Genomic DNA, 26,211 nt, shown 5'->3' on the forward strand with positions numbered 1-26,211 from the left:
TCTCCCATTTACCCTGAAGGGATATCTTGTGAAGGGTAGTCGACGTATCCACGACACTTGGAACTGGTTGCTTCATCCCAAACTGACGGAGGACTCGCTCAGGATGATGCCACTCCACTATCCAAAAGAATATCAACGGCACCTCGGCCCTCCAAATATGCTGCCCAGCAGTGCAATACGCAGGTAGGGAGCCTAGCGTATGCGTGTACGGCTCCCATACAATCTGCATAAGTGGATTATGTTTGTGATAGTGAGACATCATACTAATTTAACATTATGTTTGTGATATGTAATATGCAAAGCATGGAATTTCTTGCTTCTAGTCGTACACAAAATCTTCAGGGATTATTGGGCAGAAAGTAAAAGAACAACAAAATTGACCTGCAAAAAATATTAAAAGATCTAGGTTGTTCATGTCCACCATTTTCAGCCCCATGTTCATATGCTGGACAGGGTTCAAAGCTAACTGACACCATCAAATACTAGGGTTTTCAATCTGAACCAAACTTAGAGGAGGGTACTAGAGCATCCTTATGGCTATAAGATGAATCCAAGTTGATGATTTCGCAAAATCTTTTTATCGTAATAGAAATATTGTGCTACATTAATTGCATTAGTCATTAACAATGTTTCAAAATGACTATTAAATGTAACACTAAAGTAACATAAATTTGCTCTTGAAGCTATAAAAAATATGGAGGGAAGACATATATAAGGTCTACTGAAGACATTGCATTTCAAGTAGCACTTTATATTGCAAGAAATGGAAGCTATGTAAATTATTACATGGTATAATCCTCATCAAATACTGTTATTATATTTCTATGTAAATATATATTTCTTATAAATTTTAGTGTTGGAAATTACGTAAGCCTTTTAGTTATCTCAAACTAATCATGTCAATGTCTAAAATTACATTCCTCTTGAAGAATATGGTGAGTAGCATATTTTGCACGCTTCTAAAATTATATGAATAAAGTACTCGTTAATAATCCATAGCTTTTAATAATTTTAGGACTATTAAGGCAGCTAAAGTGGGGACAACTTCAGGAGTTGCATGCTGCAATTAAATTGTGCTCTCCAACTTTGGTGCAAGGAGCACGAACTAACTTTTCATTTAGGTCAACAACAAGAGGTAATGTGTCAAGCGTCTTTATGTTTTCTCATATATCACTGATTAACAATTATTTGTTTCTTTAAACTTAGGCCATTGTTTTCCAAGAAGACAATCGAGGCTGTGCATATTCAAAATATACCACTTGAATACGTAAATCGAAGTCAAACAGTATTCTACTAGACTGTAAAAATATAACCTTCAATTCAGCAAAGGTAATTTATAACTTACAATGTAACAATGTTTTTTGCATCACAATAACAATGTTTGTAATCTTGGATACCCCTATGTTAGAAGAAGAAATACTAAATTGTCTACTTATTAGGCAGAGCAATAACTATGGTTTTAAGCTCATAACATTTTATTAATTAATTACAAACTGTACAAGCTTAATTACAAACCGTACAAGCTTAAATTTTATTTGTTTAATCAAATTTGTAGCATATATTGAGACTATATGCAAAAACAACCGACTAAAGTAGAGCGTGATAGTAAGAACAAGCAATTGTACATATGAAACTTCTAGCCAAGAGAGTTCGATCGTACCTATGAAACTTATATCTATGCCCAAATGGAGCTCACACACTAAAACCACCTGCAGCACCAGTGGCACCAATGAATTGTAAAGAGCTTAGATTGACATTGACTACCTATGAAAACACCATCAACTAGAACATCCCAAACGGATGTTTAGATAACATAAAAGTTTATATTAACCTTAGATGGTCACTTAATACTAAATATTGCTATGTTCTGTCACAGGGGTAGTGAAATGCATAAACTCCAAACATTAGTAAGTTTTTGAAGGCAAAGCAACAATTGAGACTATCTTGGGTGCTCACTCTGGCATCCTAAACAACCCCAAATCTCACAAAGGGTTTAACCTATACCCTGGACTCTCGAGTTCCTAGTGGGGGGGCACTAATGGCTTTGTATTTTGGAAATTTCACAGTGTGGACCCAAGCAATGACAACCATCCAGCATTGGACAAGGACAAGCTATGGCAATGGCTTAGCCTATGGTCACTCTATGACATTCAAGGCAGAGTAACTCCATCCTTTAGTTTGCTTAATTTCAAATTTCAATGAAAGCCAGAGAAGTGATCATGTGTTTTACGGGCCAATGATCAATAATGTCATCATTCCCTCTGTTTCTGTACTTAGGCCAAAAATGCAAATTGGGGTTATATTTTTGCTCTCATGTCATGATTACACAATAATTAGATAAAATTTTCGTAGTTTAACATTTGCAGCTTTCCCAACGTTCTAAATTTAAAGAATTTTATCATTTTATGAGATTTAACAGCCAACTATATTACAACAGTGAAGAGAAGCTCTAACTCAGCAAATGTAATTCAACGAAAATCTGGAATATAATTGTGGTAATATCTAAGTCAACCACCAAAACTATAGCGAATCCAGAAGGTGTGAAATATTAATAAGCTTCAACAGTTCTAAAAAAAAATTATATTTTAAAGCTTTAATATTGAAGTATAACAACTATCAAAGATTCAAACTCTCTCTAAAAGAATTATGAGCACAAGTCTGGGCTAACCTGTTGAGCAAGACTCCAAAACGCATGTAAAGAAGCAGAAAGTGCAAAAACAACGAAGAAGACAGTGAAGCAGAATTCACGCAAGGATTAGGGAAAGAAAAAAATTTGGACCATTTCTCGATTTATGCGTGTCATCCTTGCGCAGGGGCCATGCGTTTTGAAAATATCATTTGTATTCTAATATGCCTTGATTCCCTTGTTCTGAAAAGACCCATATTTGTCAAGTTTATAGTAGGAAATTTGTTGTTTAGAATTTAATTGATATCTTCTGCGTTTACAATCATTCGCCTTATATAAAGTCTTAAGAAATATTGTTTTGAAATTTTTTAGTTCATTTTCATAGCAGGCTAAAAGTTCTATTTTCTCATGTTAAATAGGTTGAAACGGTGTATAATGACATAATCAGAAAATGAACACAAACTTTTGATTCAGTTAGTAGCTGGAAAGAATTTAAAGATGTCATCGTCAGTTTCGAAGATGCATCATTAAAATCAAATGAATTACTTGAGCACACAAATACAACCAAAGACAAATCTGATTATCTTTGGTATACTATTAGGTAAATTCATTTCTCATTGAATTATAACCAATTACATAATCCAATATGTGCGTCTTCTCTTCATTGCATCAGCTTAATGACATTTGTAACAATTGGTGGAGTTTTTGTTTTTTGGTTGCAACACAAGTTTGAACTCACTGTCTTGCACTAAACCAAGACTTCATGCTCAATCTTTTGCGCATGTTGCACATGCTTCAAACATCTTGGAAAAGGGACAATTTATTCTGTGTTTTTTTTTTTTTTTTTCGGTGTAAATCACAAACGTTTCCGTACATAATGAAGAATATAGCCAAATTCTACTTTATATATATATGACTAAATTTATATATAACCCATTGATTTAACCCAACTTAACCTGAGTCATGTGAGTTGGGTTGCATTGGAAAAAACCCTTCAATCCAACCCAATTTGGAAAAAACCCTTTGATTTAACATTCAAGAATTTTTTACTTTTGTTTTACTTTATGTAAGGACGAGCAAGTATTCATGCAGGTGCTACAAATGGAAGTTCTAATGTGAAGTACTTCACGATGGACATTCCAATTGAGTTAAATGATGGGATGGAAATCCAAGTATCAAACAAAATGATGGGATGGTATTATGAAATCAACTCATTCCTACAACAATCCAAGAATTCAAAATAAAATAAAAATTGAGGGAAATGAAAATAAAAGCATGTGCGGTGCATTTGAGGGAAACGTACTCGGCCCGTAGTCATAAGAATTGAGGGAAACGTGGTCATAAGAATTCAAACTAAATTAACCGAATACCTGCTCGGCCCGTAGTGTAGCCAGTGATGCCCGGTACGCAGCAAGGACGTGTGTGGCATGCTCTGCGGTGCATTTTGGCTCGCTCCACCTACCAAACATGGGGTACAAATGCTCATTACTGAACCTTACATTTAACAAACTTTGCTTTTATATTTCACATCCATATACTAAGCATTGATAAGTTTCTTTTGTTTGTTAGTTTGGCATATTTTTAATTATATGAAAGAGACAAATAACGAGAACTCAATGAATGTACCTAATGGAAAGGGGCCCTGAGTGCACTGGCGGTAGAGGCGGCCTCACAACAGGGCATAATTGTGGGAACCTTGAATAGGCCCATAGCTGCACCAACAAGAGTGCTCCTCCAATCTGCATCGCATCCTTCTTCGATGCACCACAAAGTTGCCTATACAGCCAGGCCAATGCTGCACTACCCCAGCTATACCGTCTCGCATTGCTGACTGGGTTGAGCAACTGCAGAGGCACCAGTGAGACCCGGTCCGCAGACCTGTCCATGAACAAGAGGGGCCCCATCCGTACAAGTAGGTGGTAGCGGGCATGTTGCTGCACGACTTCGTCAGCAGCGTCTGCAGCTAAGGAATCGGCAAACTGTGCATCAAGCCAGGTGTATCTTATCCTCGCCCCAGCAAGGGTAGACTTGTTTGAGTTTGGTATCGGGGGTGGAGGTTTATGGCCCAACAACTGTTCGCACAGCTGACTCCATTGGTAGTCTGTCTTCCCAGTGACAGGCAACCCATCCACCGGAAGCCCCAACATCACCTCTATATCTTGCAAGGTGATACCCATTTCTCCATGGGGTAAGTGGAATGTGTGCGTCTCCGGACGCCACCGCTCAACCAACGCCGTGATCAAGGCGTGGTCGACCTCCATATCAGGAACCTTGAATAAACCAGTCAACCCTGCTGCATCTATGTGTTGCATGATACGTGGATCTAGCCCACCCTATGGCAATACACATTTACGGCGTCGAACCTTTATCATGCCAGGCGCCTCCTGCACACGGACGAGTATTGTGTTAGGAGATTAAACACGAGGTAATTATAAAACAAACATGTATTAATAATACTACTACGTACCTCGTTAGCGGCGCACCTCCAAAGCGGACTTGACCGATGATTCGGCTGCTGGGCCAACTGGGTATCCACATCGGGTCCAGACCGCACTCTATCTAGTGGCTGCATATCTGACATGGCAGCAAATACATTGTTAGCAATTTTCTAACAAGTAAACCACAATTAATATAAAATAAAAGCATAGATTCAGTAAGACATTATATTTTGAGCACAAGATTTTCAACATCACTTCTTAAATAAATAAGAACTTGCCATAAAAAAATTTATTTCAAAACTATTTAAATCACTTCTTAAAGCTTAGGATAATTATTAATTAACTATTTATGAAAATATAAGTTATAACACCACTCAATTTGCCAAAACCCCTCATCAAAACCCCAAGCACATTTAAACTCATTAATGAGAAAATCATCATTGCAGCATATAAAAGACAACAAAATTCTCATCTTCATTAGTAAATTTACTACTTTCTTAAGTTTCAACAAAATAATCAAAATCCCACACAAAACGCAACCTAACATTAACCAACATCAGAAAATATTTCAGAGAGAGAGGACCGTACCTGTAATCAGCGGTGGCGGGAACCAACGACGACTGATGGAGACTCGAGGAAGAGTGGGGAAGCCTGATCGCAGAGCGAGAGAGACAGAGTGTGGAGAGAGAGTGATGGCAGAGAGCGAGGGAAAGAGAGTGTACAGGGAGAGCGAGTGACTGAATAGCGTTGTGAGACGTTAGGGTCCTATTGATTCAAACCGCTGAAAAAAACTCGATTTCCAGTTTCCCGAGTTATGAACGTCTACACAAACATTTTTTTATTGGGAAAAATTCGAAGGGTCAGACTAACTCGATCATACAAATATCGAGTTATTCATTAAAACTCGATTTCTCTATTATCGAGTTACAAAAGAGGGGCAATTCCCTATTTAGTTTCAGAAAGAGGGCAAACGAATGTTTAATTTCCCAAAAAAGGGTATTTGCCCATTTTCTCCGTCAAATGCTTGACTACAAGATTTTTGTGACATAAGGACTTTAAAAGTGTTTGTTTGTTTGTTATTTATTTATTTTTTTTAAAGTTTCTTTCTAGAATCCTTTGGCTATTTTGTTATACTGAGCTCTAAGGTTTGAATTGATAAGAGATAAAGAAGACCTAAAAAACTTCAATATGTTAGAGCTCCATTTAATTTAAGTTGTCAACTCCCTCTTTAGTAATATTTTTGTGTTGTTAAGCATTTGTATGAGCAATTAGTCTATTGAGAATTACATGAGTCATTATTGGTAAACTTGAAACAAAACTTATGAGAGCATAATATCCATTGATTCGAAAATTTACATTTGCAATTCTAATATGGAATGTTCTCTTTTGACTTATTGTATCCATTTCAATAACATTCGTATCTTATTTATTTTATTTATGTGAGCAAAATATCCATTGTATTATGTGGACAATTGATTTGAGTTGAAAATTTAGATTTGCCTAATTCTAAAATAGAATGTCCTTTTTTTGGCTTGTTGTATTTATTTCAATGAATCTTCGTATCTTATTTATTTATTTTTTGCTTTAGTTTTTACATAGCCAATAATATTGATTGGGACAATTGCAAAATCATTCTTAATCATCCCTCCTCAAATAATAGAAACCCAATGGAAGAAATCAATAACGGATTATTAGTAGGATTATCACTATAGTTCATGTTGTTTGAACCCTCTTTCTCTCACTGTTTCCCCTTTTGAGGTTTGGTAGCCCAAAAGTCCCCAGCTAACCTTCTTCTTATGAGAGATCCTGTTTGAGTAATCCTAGATGCTCTTCCTAAGTTAAGGCTTCTCATCCTTTTCCCGAGGTCTTTAAAAAGACATCTCAGAGCTCTGACTGCTTCACACTTTGTCTCTTTCCTTTAAATGGGCAGATTCCTCATTGCTGATGATGAAAGGCAGAAAGGCTCCCAACCACCTTCCTTCTTGGTTCCACTTTCTTGCTTTACCCAAGGTACCAGGCTCCTTCATCAGGTTCTTACTTCAAAGCCACCATCTGTTCACAAAGCTTTCTTCTGAATTGTGGACAGTTGATGGGACATGACCTTCTTCGTTTCTTGTGTCCATGGGCATGCCACCCTAAGCTGTCCAAATCCCAGTTGGTTTTTCCCAGCATTTCCCAAGGACCCCCCCTGACTCTAGTGGATCCTATGCAACCTGACACAGCTCTTACCTGCCTCCCTTTTGGGCTTTCTTGGGTACCATCTCTTACTTAAGCCCATGACTCATGCTTCCCTTTGTGCCTCTTTTTTCTTCCTAAGGCCCAATACTTTATTCTTTTCTCTCCATGGGCCTGGCTCCTCCATTCTTTATTTTCTTGAGGGCCAAGCCTTTCTTCTTCATGGGCTAGGCCTCTCTCACTTTTAAGGGCTTGATTCCTTATTGCAATTTTGAACCTCAACACCTAGTAAGCCTAAATGCACAAGAGAAAAAACGAGATGACCAGGCGACTAAAACCAAGAGGAACACACTATGAAGTCAACTTTAAACTAATGCAAGAGTGAGTGAAACATTTTGTCAAACATATGGTATGTATATTCCAAAATGGGATTGAAAAAAAAATGTATTGTAACATGAATCCACCCAAAAATTACACCCAAGACAAACAAAGCACAATACAATTGAACAATTAATTAATTATCCCAAGTTGGCAAGATCGAACAAAAGTCCCCAAAATGATCAATTCAAAAAAATAAAAATAAAAATAAAATGATAATAATAGCATTAGCACATACTGTTGTCGAAGGGGAGTTGAATTTCAGAATTATAATATCTAGGAAGACTACTAAATATTCTAATGTACTATTGTTCAAGCCTTTTTTGATTAGTTTTGATAATAGAAGTTCGGAATGAGCATTGCTTCAAATGCTTTGAGGGGAATTAAGAAACCCAAGGGGAGAAAAACCAGAGTTTGTAAGAATTGAGAGACCAAAGAAAATAATAATCTGCAAGAATTGAAATGAGTGGGGACAAGTGAATAATAATTTGCAAGAAAATAATAATTCGTAATGAGTGGGGACAAGTGATGGCTGCTATGAGCAACAGAATCCCTGCCCCGTTATCAGCTCTAGGTGTGGAAGCAAAAGCCATGGAAATAGCAGTAGCATGGATGCTTGAAATGGGATTCAGAGAGGTCACCTTCGAGACAGATTCTCTCAACTTATTCAATGCCCTCAAAGGAGTGTCAGCTACAGCCTCTTCGGTGGAGACAATAACGGATAATATTCTGTTTCAAGCCCAAAACTATAGGTTTTTTGATGTAACCCATGTAAGAAGGAAGGGGAACAAACCAGACCATATCTTGGCCCAATATGCTAAGAAGACGGGATTATTAGTTGTTTGGTTGGAGGAAACTCCCAGCCTTATTGAGTGCGTGTGCGCCCAGGATGTAATTCTGAATAATCAAGTTGAATAAAAATTAAAGTTTTCCAAGCAAAAAAAAAAGAAAAGTCAAAAAAACAAAAACAAAAACGAATAGTATGTGTTCCAGAGAAAGAGAAAAGGAGAAAGATTAGACAACATTATATAAACTTACCACATCAGCACATCATAAATATCAACTTAGTGATGAATTCCATAGTGAACGACTCAGCACAAGGAGTATTACATAGCATAGGAATAAAAAATATCGCAACAAACTATTTAAACATCAGGATTCCCCATCCCAATAACACTTCATAGTTGTCTCTTTTGCCACAATTTCTCAGCAATTACACAGACCATAAACTCCATCAGTAATAAAACGTAATATAAGGACAAAACCAATCTAAAAACTGAAAAACACATACTTGTGAATTGTCTGTGGTTAATCATATTTGACCGCTTGGCATGGCGGTGTCCAAGGACAATTCTTCAGTAGATGCAAAACTCTCTCCTCTGAAGCTATTCCACCCCATCTCCATCGAAGAAGTGTCATCTGGAGAATCATTACAGATGTATCATCAATGGGATAGTTATATTCACCAGGTGGATGATAGTATGCTTCACCCCAGTGTGAAGGTAGTGCAGCCCACGCGCCACTCCAATGCAAATCTTAAGTCTTTGTTTCCACGGGAGGGGTTCATGGTGGTTAGTGCCGTAGAGGTGGTTTCCAAGGTTTCCATTGACCATGAATTCGTAGACAAGGAACTCCTAGAGTTTATCTTCGATACAATATCCGATGAGACGGAGGAGGTTAGGGTGGTGTAACTGGCAAAGCAACAGAACCTCGTTCCTTAACCAGTCCGAACCCGGCATTGTCTTGGTATTCACACACTTTATGGCAACGCTTATTGTAGGGTCGTCAATAAACCCCTTGTATACTTTCCTATAATTCCACTCACCAATGAATAAATTATCATCGAAGTTATTGGTGGCTGTCTTGATCTCAGCCAGTGAAAATCGACAGCATGGAAGGTTTGTTTCGTCTGACCTTCTCTTACCGGACGGCCTTACTAACTTTGAAATACATTCTGAAATACCTTTCATACCACCAACGAGCTTGAAATGATGCAGTAATTAAAAGGAGTGGCTGCATGCCCCGGCGATCACGGATAAGATTCCCTTACAAAAATAGACAAACTAACAAAGTAGAGGTTTTCTATCTCTTATCTTATCTCAAAAAACACAAAGTAGAGGTTTTTTTTCGTATACAATATAGTTATAAAGATTATACAGAACTCTCTATGAACTAAATACTGGTGGGGGTGGGCCTGTTGGATACTTCAATTATTTGACTTTTCTTCAATGTCTCATCCAATGGTTCTGTTATTTCAATATTTTACAGATTATTTACACTATGTAGTTTTATAGGCATAAGATAATGCTAAGCCCTGATAATTTTTTCCTTGAAGCAGACTATATTTGAGTTCTCAAGCACACTTTTTTTTTTTTTTTAATATATATACACATTTTTGAGATTCAAATATTATTTTGGGAGTGCACCCTATCTTGGAAAACGTCTACCTGATTTTGGTCATTTTGGAGAATTGTTGGATTATTCAATGATTATATTCAATTACGAGACCTCATTTTGTAGTTTAAATTTCTGGGATTGAAAAATTGGAGTGTTACATTTAGACTTTGCAAATCATTGCCCTGATGTAATTTGTGGGAGAGAAGTGCATATTTTGCCTACATGATTGGAGGGCTTATTAAAAACTTGTTTGATGCTTCTTTGAAGCCTTATTTTATAACTAGTCATGGCCCTTGTGGGCTATAACATTGTTATTGGAACTAGAAATAGGGGGAAAACTCTGAGAGACAATGGTGGGCTTGAGATTGTTAAGATGGGCGCATCAAGAAACCGTTATTCAACGGTGCCTTCTACAAAGTAGGAGTTCTATTGCCTGTCACCTTTAAGGTAAGTTCTTCAGTACCATATGATAGGGGGAAAACTCTTCTTAGGCATGCAAATGTGAATACATAGCACACAAGTGAATGCAGTGCGGAGAAGCGAGGTTTCTGTGGACAAAATCCTGAGCCATTTGCAAACTAAAATGGATTAATTACCTTTCAGCAAGCCCCTAGTCAATTAATTTACCTTCCTTTGCCTGATGATAGTTCATGGATGTACATTTTCATAAATTTTAACTGAGGACATCGTTCTAACCAAAAACATTGATCTTGCAGCCCTTGCCCAGCAAAAAGAATCTTAGGGGGACTGATCAAAGTAATAGTTTCAGTGTGCATTCAAGACAATAGAAGAACTTTAAGCTATTGAAAAGATGCCATGGAATCTTGCTTCAAAACAGTATGAGAACAAAAACTTTCACCAAAAAAAAAAAAAGCTTCATTATAGAGTTGGATAGATTGGGTTTTCATTTCATTCATCTCTGATAGTAACTTTCTTTTATAAATTCATTCATCTTAGAAAGTACTTTCACTGAAAGATAATCAAGCAATCCCAATAAACATTCAATGATCTAATTTTAAGCTTCATGCCTCCTCAAGCTCTCAAACTCCATGAAATGGTGAGCTTCCAAAAAGATTTTCCTTTTTATGTCTCTTTCCTTTTCCCTCTTTCAATTTAAATTTATATGGATTTCTATATGCATTTACTATTTCCATGGATCACATTGGTGCAGAAATAATGTTTAGCTCTAAGCAGCATATAATTAAAAGATTTAAGTGAAAAATAAATCACATTGTATTCATAAACCAAAAAGGAGGGGGGGGGGGGGGGGGGGGGGGGGAGGGAGAGATTCTTCACCTACATTGCGTTTCCCAAGAGGTAACATGATACATGCTGGGGGAACAGATTGACTAATGCTACTAAGGAATTTCAAGGTCTAGTCTCCTGTTGAATCATTGCATCTGGATAGGTAGCCAAAATCCTTGATTTCATGCTCCTATAAACGAGAGAGAGAGAGAGAGAATTAAATCACCAAACGGCGCCAAAATCTGGATAGCCAAAGAGGCAACAACCATGAATCTAAACTTTCAAGTAAACAACTTGAATGAAGATAATAATAGATCTGGGATGATGTAAGAATAAGAAACTTGGCATAAATAGAGCTTCATAATCAATAGTATAGTTGCAAAACACATCAAATTTACAAGTCAATAGAAAAATTCAAACATTCGGGCAGTAGGAAATAATTCATATAAAAGAAAATAGAGATGGTGAAGCTGGGGCAAGATAAAGTTGGAGATTCACTCTGACAAAATATTTCGAAATGAATTGCACATTAAAAGGCTGCACAAGACTCAATGATTCAACAGAAAATATGCTAACTGAACTCATAACATCTTCATCCATACAAATTTGGTTTATATATATATATATATATATATATAAATAGTTTCATACCAATAAACACAAATCTTCATATGTTTTGAACAAATACAGGTCCTTTCCTAGAGAAGAATGAATATATGACTGGAAATCTTAAAGTTCTCTTATATTATCAAAAAACCACACATTGTTTTCATGGTATTGAATTTGGTTTTTTGATTATTGACTCCATGCGTGCCTGAAAGCCATTCAATTCCATTTCAACCATGAATGCACACATGCAGTAGATATGGGTGTTCAAGACACCAAGCAAACTGAGCAAATCGATTGATTTCAGCTTGTTTCCTAAGTTATCATGGTTCATTTTCATGCTTATTCAGGAAAAAATGCACCTATGATGTCGATTAAGTAAAGGTCTAATATAACACTTAAAACCAAACCAAACCAACCAATCAAGTTATAATTTAATTTCTAATTATATTAGTATACATGGAAATATTTTAAGGGGAATGAAAAGAAAAATCTTACAAATATGTTCACACCTAATAAATTCTTCTATTTTACATCCCAAATGCTCAAGCCTCCTAATCTCTTGCCTCCCTAACTGCCACACATCTATCACTTCATTATTTTCTATTCTAATTTCCTATTCATTCTTTATTCTTCTCTGTCCATCTACCACTTCATTATTTTCTTTTTTTTTTTTTTTTTTTTTTTTGAGAAACTAGACCACAAGCCTGGAAATTTATTCAAAAAATAAGTTAATGAACATCACGAAACAAGAGAGAAGCAACGTCAGCAGGGAGGTCACCCACCCAAACCTGCAAGCCCACAACAGAATTAGCTTTCTTAGCTATAGCATCAACAACCAAATTACACAAACGATTAACTAAATTAAAATCGCAATACTGAAAAGTAGAAACAAGAACTCGAATATCATCCAGCACGTTCCCATAGCAGGTCAACTCGCCCAAACCCTGACTAAGAGCGGTAATCACAGCGGCAGAGTCTCCTTCAAACACCACTCGGGTAAGGCCTATTTCTGAAGCAAATTGCACTGCCCTCAGACATGCTAAGGCCTCCAACTCAGCCACCGAACTTCCAAGAGAGATAGGAACAGATAGCGCTCCAATCACAGCCCCACTGCTATCGCGCACAACCACCCCCAAACCTATCGAGTTGGAAGACCGAAAAACTGCAGCATCGAAGTTCACCTTGCACACACCTGTCAATGGAAGACACCAACGTTGCTCGGGTGGAGGACTGGGAAGGGTCGACACCTTTTCCTGTACAGCCAAAAATTCCTGCAGCAAATTACCAGCACTACTACAGATCCATTATTTTCTATTCTAATTTCCTATTCATTCTTTATTCTTCTCTTTCCTATTCATTCAACGGGTGCTTTAGAGCATTTATTAATAGATCATTTCAGGAAACTTTTAATACTACTACTATAAGAAGTATAAAAAGCTATAAAAAAAAAAAATAAAGTAATCAATTGCTTTATTCGTTTTTCATAAAAAAAATTTAAAAATATTTTCTAAACTAAGGTTCTTAGCTCATCCTGTAAATTTCCTTTTATTAATTCCCTTTTCTTTGACGTTCCATCTTTTTTTTTCCTTCTCCCTTTGTCTTCTCCATTCTCCTCTTTTCTTCTTCTTCCCTTTGTCTATGTAAACCGATTTTCTCTACTCTCTCCTCTCTATGTCCTCTTTTTTTTTTTTTTTCTCTCTCTCTACTGCTTCTGCACAGTTTTTGCCCCTCTTCATTGTAACCACTCACACTCAGACGCCAGACATTGCAGGTCACTGTCATATTGCAAATCTCCATCTCCATCAATATCTGTCATCCCATTCTAGATCTTTGCTAATCTCTGCCAATCTTGGTCTTCTTGGCCTCTTTGGTTGCTCTGAAATTCACAAACCAATGCACCGTAGACCTCCAGCACTGTAGTTCAGTTGGTGACTTCGGAAAACTGACAAGGTCGGATCAATTGGAAAACATCACTCAAAACCATCATAACAACCGACCCACAAACAACCCCTAGTGTAGGTAGTTAAAGATGGTGAATTTGCCTCAAAGAGTAGTTAATTTTGAACTTATCAACCAAAAGAAAAAGAGTACTTACTTTTGCCTTTTGGTTATATGAGAAACGTTACAGTGTTCTAAGTCTATTATAGTATTCATAGTTTTTCTTCCATATTTCTACACGACTGCCCATATCAATAATGTGTTCTTATAGAATTTGATTCTGTTGGTGTTAGCATAAAAAAAAGGTAATCATTGATTTGGAAATATTACACTAAAAGAAGGGAACAACACTAAATAGACAAGATGCTAGGGAGATGAGTGAGAAATAGGTTTCTAGGTATCAAACCTAGGTTGTTTTAGAATCACTATAGAATTTCTTCGGCATCACATATGGCCTATAGCTTCACACATACAATTTCCTTAGCATCACAAGTCGGATTAAGGTTGCAACACACAAACCTCAAACTTGTAAATGCACTTGTACAAGCTAAGGTAAAGGTTCAGGCACAAGATGGTAATGCTGATGACAGAGCTGCTGAAGCTGGTGATAAAGCAGCTGGTAAGCAACCTATAGTATAGTTATAATAGGCAAAACTGCAGGTAACATAAGTTAGCTAAGAAGGATAGAGTCTGTACACGTGTTAGTGATCTAGAATGATTGAATCAGAGTTTGTTAATCCATTCCACATTATACGGAGGAAGTTAAGGTATATATATTTGGGGATTGTATCAGATCAAGTGAAGCAACAACAGAATTTCCCATTTTCATTGAAATCGTTTCTATTCTCTAAGTTTTCTCTGTTTTCTTCTTCATTTCCTATCTTGCATTGCTTTAATTTTCATGGTATCAAAGCCACCATTAATGGCTTCTACTCCGAGCTCCAATTCTTCTACAACTTCTTCAACTACTACTACCACAAGCTCTTTGGTGGATCCATCGTTGCTCCTCTTGTCAAATATGTCAAGTATGATGACTATGAAGCTTGACTTCACCAATTATATCGTCTGGAAGCATCAGATCATTGTGATTCTTGAGGCCTATGCCGTGATTGGTTTTCTTGACGATTCATGTGTAGCTCCTGATCATTTCTTAAAGGATAGTTCTGGAAATTTCACTAGAGAACCTAATCCAGAGTATATCAATTGGAGAAGCAAAGAGCAAGCTCTTTTCACCTTCATTGATTCTACTCTATCACCATCAGTTCTAGCTCTCACAGTTGGTCAGAGATCTGCGAAGGGAGTCTGGAATGTGCTTGAAAAGAGGTTTGCTTCTGTATCTCATTCTCATGTTTTGAGTTTGAGGAATGAATTACTGAGCATTAAGAAAGGTCCTAAAAGCATGGATAATTTCTTTCAAAGAATCAAAGAAGCTAGGGATAGATTGAGTTCTGTTGCTATGTTTGTTGATGAGGAAGAGCTTATACATTTAGTCTTAGAAGCTTTACTAAATGAATATAGTGCATTTTGTTCTACCATAAGGACCCGTAACGATGTAGTTACCATAGAGGAGTTGAATACATTGTTGAATGCTGAAGAGAGAGCTATTAAGAAGAAGTCTGAGACTAGGGATGCAGCTATGGCTATGCTTCTCCAGAGTGGTTTTAATTAGAATACCACTAGAGGAAGAGGTAGAAATGGAAATCAGAGGGGTCATGGCAGAGAATTTAATAATTTTGGTCCTAATTTTGGGTTTAATAATGGTCAATCCTCTGGTCAGTCCTCTGGAAGTGCAACGGGTATTCTTCAACTTCCTACTTTTCAGCACAAGAGTCGTTCTGGTTTTCCTTCTTTCCAGTCTTAAGGGTCATCTCAATCTTCAAGACCTACTTGTCAAATTTGTGGCAAGAATGGTCACATTGCCTATCAAGGCAGACCTACTCCATCCAGGTTAGCATCTATGGCAACTAGTTCTATGGCAGCTAGTTCTATGGCATCTATTGCCTATCTGCTTCAACACATCCATCAAGCTAGCTTACTGATACAGGGTGTTCTGACCATGTTACACCTGATTTCTCTCAACTTTCTTTGAAATCACAAGCTACCAATGGTCATGAAACTATTACTGTTGGAAATGGGCAAGAGTTGTCTATGACTCATGTTGGTGATGGTAAGCTTCAAATACCTTCTCATTGTTTTCATTTAGACAATATTCTTAGGGTTCCTAATTTGGCTTCCAATCTTTTATCTGTTCACAAACTTTGTTTACAAAACAATGCCTTTTGCTATTTTGATGCCAATCAGTTCTTAATTGTGGATTTGGCTACGAGGAAGGTTCTTTATCAAGGCCTAAGTAAGGATGGTGTATATCCCATTCCATTCCCCCCACAACTCTCTACTAATTTAGCTTTTACTTCATCTCTTGCTTTCAAGTCATCTGTTCACACTCCTGTTTCCAATGAGGCAATGCTATGGCATCAAAGACTTGGTCACCCTTGCTCCAAGCTTCTTCATTCTGCCTTATCTTCTTTCAATAATAATGTTGCAATTTCTGTACATAATGACATTTGCTCTCAATGTAAATCTTGTATAAATGCTGAGATGCACAAACTTCCATTTCCACAGCATGTTAAGTCTAGTTCTTGTCCTTTACAACTTGTTCACAGTGATGTTTGGGGCCCTGCTCCTGTTCCTTCTGTTCTTGGATATATATACTATGTCATTTTTGTTGATGACTTTAGTAGATTTACTTGGGTATTTCTTCTTAAACAAAAGTCTGAGGTGTTTACTGTTTTCTTGCACTTTAAAACTCTTGTGGAGAATCAATTTGGGGTTAAAATCAAAACACTTAGGACTAATGGTGGGGGTGAATATGTTAATAATTCTTTTAAGTCCTTTTGCTTAGATCATTGCATCCACCATCAGCTTTCATGTCCTTATACTCCTCAGCAAAATGGAGTTGCTAAAAGGAAGCATAAGCACATAGTTGAAAGTGGTTTGTCCATGTTGTATCAGTCCAATCTTCCTTCCTCCTATTGGTGTTATGCTTTCAGCAAAATGGAGTTGCTGAAAGGAACCATCCAAAAACTCCATGATTATTTTCTTACTATTTCGATTGATCAAGCCAAAGTTTCAACCGATCGAAAATGCTGAATTTCAAATTTTCACTAAGAAAATTCCAAAACTTGAATTTTCACTTTAATAACTTTATGAAACAATATTCTCCAAACTTAAACATCATTATTATTGCAACCTATTCATGTATATACCTATATATACAACAATTAAGTCATTGCATCTATGTTTGTCATGGGCAATTGGGCATTAAGCATACTAAATAATGTTTTCCGGTTCTTGTGACCTATTCCAGTGCAGTTGCTTGGCAATTGAATTAACACTTACTCGTCCAGGAAAACAAGTGCAAGTTGAAAGGGATGTGGGACATTCTAAAGATATAGATGCACATGATGAGGATCTATGCATCATTGTATCTTGTTCACTCAGCTCAAACAAAGCTGTTAATATTTGTTTGTTTTAGTAACTCTTATCCTTACAAGTTTTATTGCGCTTTCTATGCTTTTTATTTATAGAAAACGAAGAACTGGTTAGTTATGAGAATTTCCTTATCAGTAGGCATAAATTGCAGGAAATCGAATACATAAAGTAGGGGAGCTTGAGTTCCAAGGAGCTTGATGCTTTTGTATATGTTTTTGGATTAGGTGGTGGAAAGTTGGGACAAAATTGGACCTTTGGAAGTGGAAGAAAACCTCAGGAAGGTAATGTAAGGGTGCAATCTGCAGACAAATCCATTGCTAGACTTGAGTCAATAGGAGTGAAAATACATGGAGTTGACGAAGCCTGTGTCTCTTCCTCAAAAAAGGAAAATACAACTTATTTTAATTGTTTTTTCTTTTTAGAAACAAACACACACGCACAAAAAAGAGGGAAAAAAGTTCTAATACAAAAGCACACTATATAAAATGGCTCAAAATTAGTTTTATATCTTTAAAAACTAGTTTACTTTTGGTTCTCTCCAAAATCAAGTTTCAAATTTTTAGTTCTTTCACATGCATAATTTCAATGTTTATTTTTAATTTGCAAATTTCACATATATGAATCTTAACTAAAACTGAATATGATATTACTCTAGAATCTAGACAAACTTGATATAAAATTAAACTGTTTATTAATTTATTTATTTATTTTTGAGTGTGTGTGCGTGTGTTCGACTTCTATTTAGAACTGAATCAGTTTGTGGTTTTGTAAATGTCACATGAATATATATATTACTCGCCAAATAAGCTACACGCTATTTGTAAATACGTATATGCTGAATCTAAGATTCTAAGCAGATTATTAAAGTGCAATTAAACTTTTGATTAAGATTTTTATAATGATGATTTATTACTTTTTCTTTAACAAAAAAAAAAAAAAAAAAAGGTAAGAATGTAAAAAACAAAGAACCACTTCAATAGAAAAATAATTATAGTAACCCAGTCCTAAAGAAAATTCATTGTGAAAAAAATAGTTACAACAATCTACTTCAAAACATTTGTATTGCTAGATTCTCTATTGCAGAATCTACAAACGACTTGCCTTTTACCTTTCTACCCCAGTAGCCCTAGAATCTTCGGAATCTTACTTAACAAACTTCTTCCACGAACTCATTTTCAGTAAAAACTAAAATCTATAGCACTGCAAGGATCCTCCTTGAAGATTTGATAATAGTATTCCTCATTGGATCAGAAGCAAGTGGGTAAAACATTAAGGTTTAGGAATTTTTCTCAATAGATAAAAGCAACAAATTTTCCTCGATAGCTCAAGGTGTCACAACTGCTTCTCTATCGAAAATTCATGCAAAGAAAGCATTATATAGGGGCACAATTAGGGTTTAGAAAAAATGGTGCAAAACGTAGTTAAAAGCAATTTGGAAAATAGATCCACGCAGCCTTACTCAAAGGAGCCTAGAGTGAGGGATACACAAATTCTTGGGTTGGTTTTTTGTTTTGCATGAGTGAGGTTCTCTTTCTCTTGAGTGAGGCTTTTTATCGCTTGAGCAAGCTTCACTTTTGCTCAATCAAAATACTCCAAAATGCTTTTCATTTTTCAAGCAATTTCAAGATAGTTTTTACCAATCTTTTACAATGAATGAATTATATTAAAACTTGCAATGTGATTACGACAAAAGTTATCCAACACTCAAATCCTAACAAATATATATATAAATATATATATATATATATTTTAAATAAAAATTCCAACTTTTGAAGTTTACTTTATATACAATGCTCATGAAAAACATAAACATACACATAAATTTATATTTATAAATATGTATATAAGAGTGTGTCTGTCATGACCCAAACCTGTACTTCAGAATTTACAGCATGACCGGCATGTTAATATCAAGTTTACCTTAATATTAACACGAACCAACTTAAGCTGAAGGTGCTTAACAAGAATCGTTTCTTGTATTCCTTTTTATTTTCTTGCATAAAAGCCATAATATACAAAAATGATGAAAACCTTGAAACTTCATTTCATTTGAACTTTGCAAGATTACCACTTGGTTGAAACTTAAGGTATTCGTGTAAATATTACATAACTAAACATTTAGCAATACTCTTATTTACAAACCTACCCTTTGTTAGAATTATTTGGACAATCCTTAATAAAATGCCCAGGTTTCCCACAACAAAAACATGTACTGTTGGTAGCGAGGCATTCCCCGAAATGAGGCTTTCCACAATGTGAACATTTTCCTCCAGCTTTTGGCAGGTACTGAAAAACATTCTTCTTGGAGGAGTTAAAGGGAGGATTTTCCTTTCCAGGGCTGGTTAAACTTCATTGTCTTGCTTCTATGCTGTTCCAATGCTGCTTTCATTTTAGTACGTTCTTGAATGTCTTCTTCTACAGCTTTAGCAAGTATAACCAAATTCTTGTAGTTCTCAACTTGAGAAGTAGTCAAACGTTGTCTAATTTTGAAATTCAGCCCTTTGCGAAAGTTCTACAAATTTCGATGAACTTGTTTAAGGGAGTATAAGGGTTGCTTAATATGAAGCAAAGTTTACAGAGTTATCTCGTTTTGCTCCCCACCTTGTTTCTACCGAAGCTTTAAGGGTTAAGAAGTTTCGCAAAGGGCTGAATTTCAAAATTAGACAACATTTGACTACTTCTCGAGTTGAGGACTACAAGAATTTGGTTATACTTGCTGAAGCTGTAGAAGAAGACATTCAAGAACGTACTAAAATGAAAGCAGCGTTGGAACAAAATAGAGGCAAGACAGTGTAAAACAAAAAATTATACATTCTAACAAATGAGAATCTCAGAATCCTTGTCACCTCTAATACTCTCACTACTTCCAGGAAAAAACCTGTGCATTGAAATATAATAGGATGAGTTGTGAAGCCCAGTAAGGTTTTAAGCTCCATGTGTCTTTAATAAAAATGCATGTAAATCAAATATTTTATGAATATACCAGCTTTGATAAAATAGCATTCATATTATTCATATTGTTCTTAAAATAACTTATGAGCTTTTAGATGAAAATACTTCATTTTCCTTTCATATAATAGTAAAAGGACATAATAAGGAACATAAACATAATTCAGTAACATTATCTTTAAAAAGACTATAAAATACTTTATCATAAACTTCTTATCAGACTTATAACACATTCAACATATCTTTCTTATCATCATACTTTTCTTATAATTTCCAAATAGCTTGATAGCTCATTTATAATACATGTTAGTCGTAAGTTTGTCACAACTTTGAGAGGCTTTCAGCACATAGTGCCAAACATCCAGTATTCCCCACAATGTTAGGAAATCTCAGGATCATATCAGATAGTATCACCCCTTTCGGTGTGATCATATCATCAACCATGGAGGTCGGTTGGCATCCTCCACAAGTTGGTCATTCTCAACGAGGGCGGGTACAGCAGAGTCCTCACCATTTATAATGGCCAATCAAAATCTCCATGGAAATACCAATATTATAACCCCTACTGGCTGAGTTCAGATCATAACAATGGAATAACCGAAACTATATTTTTCTGATAATTATACTTTTACACAAATATTTCATAACAGTAGCATATCCACTTCATTCTTAAATATTATGTTCGTAATATAAGTAATAGCATCAATATGCTAAAATTATCATATATATATATATATATAAGATTAAACAACTCACGAACATATATTTTACTTAAATCATGTTTATATATAATATCTCTAATTAAAAAGTTTTAATGCATAATAGTTTTCTAAACAATTTTTATACTTATTAAATGCACATGTCACATATCTCTTACCTGAAAATAGAAAACACAAGAGATTGGTATAAGAGGAGTTCAAGTGTCCATGTTCTCATTCTCGTCACCTAGATGAAAGACCAAAATTTATTACTGACAAACTCTTCCTTAATATTTAAACTTCTACATGAATCACAATCTAACTCTCAAAGTCAAGAAAAACCTTAATTCCCATCACACAAAGGTTCCCCAATGCACATGATACATTCATCTAACACATTATGTACGAAATCATAGAGAAACCAAGACATAAAATTTATCTATGATCCAAACATACCAAAGGATGAGCATACTAATTTATAACTAAAAGCATTCACCCTAACTTTAGAATTAAATCCTCAAAGTAAAGTGTATCATATGTTGTTCACTGCTCATTTTAATAGCATATACCTCATTTGTAAAATACAAATGGGCTGTCCATACCCATCCAAACATCATGAAATTTTACAGAACCACTCCCCTAGATGTCTAGTATATACCATATCAATTTCAAAGTCAAAGCATAAAACCATGATTAATTAAAAATCATACAAGACAACATACTCAAATCTGTCCTAACAGAATTTCATACAACTTAGAAATTAAACAATTACTTTTATATTAATCCAAATGCTGTGAGACCACTTCCATAACAACCATACGTGTCTTAGAATTCATAAAAACTACTCCTAACATCCCAATTCACAGAATATGATTTAATCCAGATTTTTCTTGTTGTAAACACAAAATCTATCACAGTGACAACTTTAACATGTTTTCTTACAAAATCATCAACTAATAGCAATTGACCTTCACTTCATGTGGGTATTTTATACCTCTACTATACATGTTAGATTACATGAATAGGCATCTAAAAGACCATGATATCTTCAATCTTTCAAATAGCTAACACAAAACCACAAATTCAACTTTTAATAATCAGATTAGAAAACATAGAGGGAAATTAAAGAAAACAATCACACCATCAAAATACCCAAAATCATATGAGGTTTTATTTACTTACCCACAGATTTTAAAGCTGAAACCTTAGGGCTAGTCTTTTAATTTCTTCTTTAAAGTGAGATATATGGTTTCGGTGAGAGAGGGAGGGCTGTTGGCGTGTAGGAAGGTGTTGCCGTTTCAAAAGCAAAGAAAGAAGAAAAGAAAGGAGCAAGGAAAGATGAACAAAGAGTGTTTCTGGTGCAGCAAAGAAGTCAAGGGAAATGGATTTTGGGGTGGGGCACGTGTAATGCTAAGGGAAAGATAAGTTTATTGCTCACCTTTTCAACTTTTAGCATTTATACTTTTCACCCTCCCATAGTTCTATATTCTAGAAATGCCCAAACAACAATATAACTTTACATATAAACCCTTATCTTTATAAATTTCTTTCCATAACATTAAAAGAGTATATATATTTTATAATATCACAATATCAAAGCTTTATAATACTAAGTATATAAACCCATAAAATTAATTATGTAATTAGGTTGGGATGTTACTATGTCTCATTAAATATATAGTTCTATTATAAGTAAATAACATTTGTGATGATTAGCATACAATATTCATCCCAATGATATAAATATATATTTCTATGATAACTAAATTAGATATGACTATGTGATATTCATCTAAATGACAAACAAAAATTTTGTATTTAGAATTGAGTTTAAGATAATTCAAGATTTTTGGAGAGTGCTTCAATTTTAGGAACTCTACTCTATTGTGAAGGAGAAAATGCCTATATTAAGAATACTTTTTGGATACTGATATTCATTTATTGTGTGTACTACTACTACTCTTCATTCCTCTATTCCTTTTTAAATGAAACCTTAGGAGTTGTTATCAATTCAATTGTGTTAAACCGTTCTATAGGCCCATGATAGAGTGATGTATATTGCACTTTGGAGTTATTCCTTTATGTTTATATGCCAATTCTACATAGAGAAATTAAGAACGTAAATAATCTGTTAAATGACAGTTACACAGTGAAGGTCACAAATAGAAAATATGGATTGCTGTTTTGAAAATAAAAGAAGCTGAAGTTGTTTTAACTTTCACTGCCAACATAGGAGGGGTATTTATTGGATAAGGATGGTATACTTATGTTTTTTTAATTTCAAATTGAAAATTTTTTTAGTGTGCAAATTTATTAATATATGTATATCTTTTTTTTTTTCATAAGTGTATTGTCAAATGTCATCATGCAAATTCTATTTTATGAGCTCAATTATTGCATTAACAGCTAAGGGTCCAGGATCTTCTGACAGGGAGGTCTTTAGTTGGGCTAGGTATGTTTCTCTTAAAAAAAAAAAAAAAAAAAAAAAAAGTTGGGCTGGGTATGAGGATGTCCACTATTTGTATCCCTGTTATACAAAGCAGAATTTTCAACCATAGAAATGTGAGGTTTTTGGTTAGGTATAGCAACTTAATGATGGAGCTCGATCAAAGTTTTCTAGACCTTGTTAAAATTGTCAGTAGTTAGGTATTGACCTATACTTTTTTGTCTTTTCATTTTAATGTTTGGGTATACTTTTATAAATATATATGTGGGTATATATATATATATATATATATTTACACATATGTACATATAAACATATGTGCATGTTGAATTTTCGAAAGAACATAGGTATATGTTTGTGTCCCCATTCTCCACCTACAACTGATCACAAACACACAAAAAGATACACGGATGAAATGAAACTTTTTGGGCCATCTATATGGGTTTTCATATTGGATTATTGTTGGGCAATTTATTTGGGTGGATTTAATAAGACCCAACTTGGGCAATACATGAACTTGACTTTGGGCTTTTTGAGAGTTGACAATTACATTAGTTTTGGCCCCCACGAATTAAAGGAATTGCTTACAATTTACAAAGTCTCAACCAAAATATTAATTTGGACCCAAAAAATAATGATAAATTGGGTCATATACATTGTCAATTCACATTCAAAATTTGAGTAGAAGGCTTGAAACAGGTAGCCAGAAAAACCACTGTGAAATCCTCTTTTAAAAATAAAACATTGTGAAACCATATTCATTCAGGGAAAATCAATGGTTTGATGATTGTAGTAAACTTTTAGTTCAACATTATCAAGGTATTCAACATCTTGAAATTTTAATTTTTTATGCCTCAGGCCCTCAACTAAGTGCAGAAGTTGCAAACTTTCAAATAATAATTTGTTAGCTACTCTTGCTATTTTGGAGGATTTTTTATATATCATAGAAGAGGCTAGCACAGAACAATATAACTTCACGTCTCCATTCACTCCCAAAATCAAAGGCCAATGTATCAAAACCAATCTGATAGTTTAATATATATTATTATATATGTCAATGACTAACAGGATTAAACAATCTGTCCACTTATATTGCTCAACTAAACAGTCCTATACATATTGATTGTAATATATACAGCAGCAACAGTGTATAGACACTTTGAATCGGTAAAGTCGACCACCTATACACCACTTTGAAATCATCCGATAAAATCATCAAAGTTACGATTTCACAATCGCTTCTCTTCGACAAGCTAATAACCAACACTTTTAAATCCTTAAAACGAAAGTAGCAGTAATTGGAAGACGCTAATTCGTTTCCTAAGCTAAACTGAAATTGCCTCTGTACGAAATTGACCCCTTGGCACGTATATGATATTTTTCAAAATGGAGAAGAGAAATACTATAACAAAGCAACCATATTGCCTTCAATGAGAGAGAAGCACCAACTTTGCTGTCAAAAAGAGGAAGGTTGTTGTTTATTTCATAGTTTTAAAATTGGATCGGACTGATCAGTTCTACGAACTCAATTTATTGAAACCATTGAGAACTGGTTTAAAGGTCTCAATTCATAGTTCTCACCATCTTACTGCAGTTTCTAGTTTTTCTTGCTTTTTCTTTAATTTTCTGTATTATATAATAAAAAAATAAGGCCAAATTTGTGTTTGATTCTCAGTTGAACCGACTGATTTAGTCCGGTTTTGAAAACCACGGTAATAACATAGTATGTTATTACACGCTTCTAGGGGCTGCTTGATCCATTTGGGGACTGCAAAAACTGAACTTGAGGACTTTTATATATTCAAATATGACTTAAAAAAATTAAATATTACTTAAACCCTATTATTTTGTTTTAGATGAAAATTATTACTAATTAACATGAATAACATATAATTTTTTTTTAGAAAGTCCATAGAGTATAGATACATAATATTGACAAAACTTTTCAAACCTGTTGATATGGTAGATTGATAGTGGTAAGTAAAACAGTAATGTCAGTAGTGGACTTAGGTAAGAACTAGTTAAAGTTTGTGAACTCAATTATTGTGAAAAATATTGTGAATTTTTTTGTGTATTACTTTTTTTTTTCTTATTTAGAAGTGCTACATTCACAATATTTTTCATAACAAATCCTAGTTGTTAAGTTGTTACTAGTTTTAATTTGTACTCACCACTAAAATTATTTTCTTTATCATCAATAATAGCCTGTAACAATCTACTATGTAGGATTTTTTGTAAAAATATTGTGAATATAGCATTTCTCTCCCTTTTTTTTTTTCATTTGATAGAAAAAACTATTTTATTTATTGGCTAATATTTGGGCTTAAGTAAATTAAAATTTGGAGCCTTTTCGCTACATATGGGGTCTTAGACAACCGCATCAATTGCTTGCAATGTAGAGCTGGCACTGTATGCTTCGGAAATTCAAATCATTAACTGTGAGCTTATGCCTTACGTTGCACATTAATTTAAGTCATTGCATCTATATTTGACATGGGCAAATGGGCATTACTTAAAGTGTATTAAATAATGTTTTCCGGTTCTTGTGACCTATTCCAGTGCAGTTGCTTGGCAATTGAATTAACACTTACTCGTCCAGGAAAACAAGTGCAAGTTGAAAGGGATGTGGAACATTCTAAAGATATAGATGCACATGATGAGGATCTGCGCATCATTGTATCTTGTTCACTCAGCTCAGACAAAGCTGTCAGTATTTGTTTGTTTTAGTTATGAAACTGTTATCCTAACAAGTTTTATTTCGCTTTCTATGCTTCTTATTTATAGAAAACTAGTCGGAAATCCATGCAACGTACGGGAACT

The 26,211-nt window shown here is 34.9% G+C and overlaps 1 long non-coding RNA gene and 1 pseudogene across 1 annotated transcript; both read right to left on the bottom strand.

Moving 5' to 3' along the window:
- Positions 1 to 2,767: 2,767 nt before the first annotated feature.
- Positions 2,768 to 2,878, bottom strand: LOC115993387 (annotated as a pseudogene).
- Positions 2,879 to 19,309: 16,431 nt separating this feature from the next.
- Positions 19,310 to 22,338, bottom strand: LOC115989342. Its single transcript, XR_004091891.1, has 3 exons — positions 22,128 to 22,338; positions 21,125 to 21,192; positions 19,310 to 20,176 (listed from the first exon to the last, which is right to left on the bottom strand). It is a non-coding gene; the product is annotated as an uncharacterized LOC115989342 (long non-coding RNA).
- Between the last annotated feature and the right edge of the window lie 3,873 nt (positions 22,339 to 26,211).

The sequence above is a fragment of the Quercus lobata genome, chromosome 5 (assembly GCF_001633185.2).
Source record: "Quercus lobata isolate SW786 chromosome 5, ValleyOak3.0 Primary Assembly, whole genome shotgun sequence".
Classification (NCBI taxonomy): Eukaryota; Viridiplantae; Streptophyta; class Magnoliopsida; order Fagales; family Fagaceae; genus Quercus; species Quercus lobata.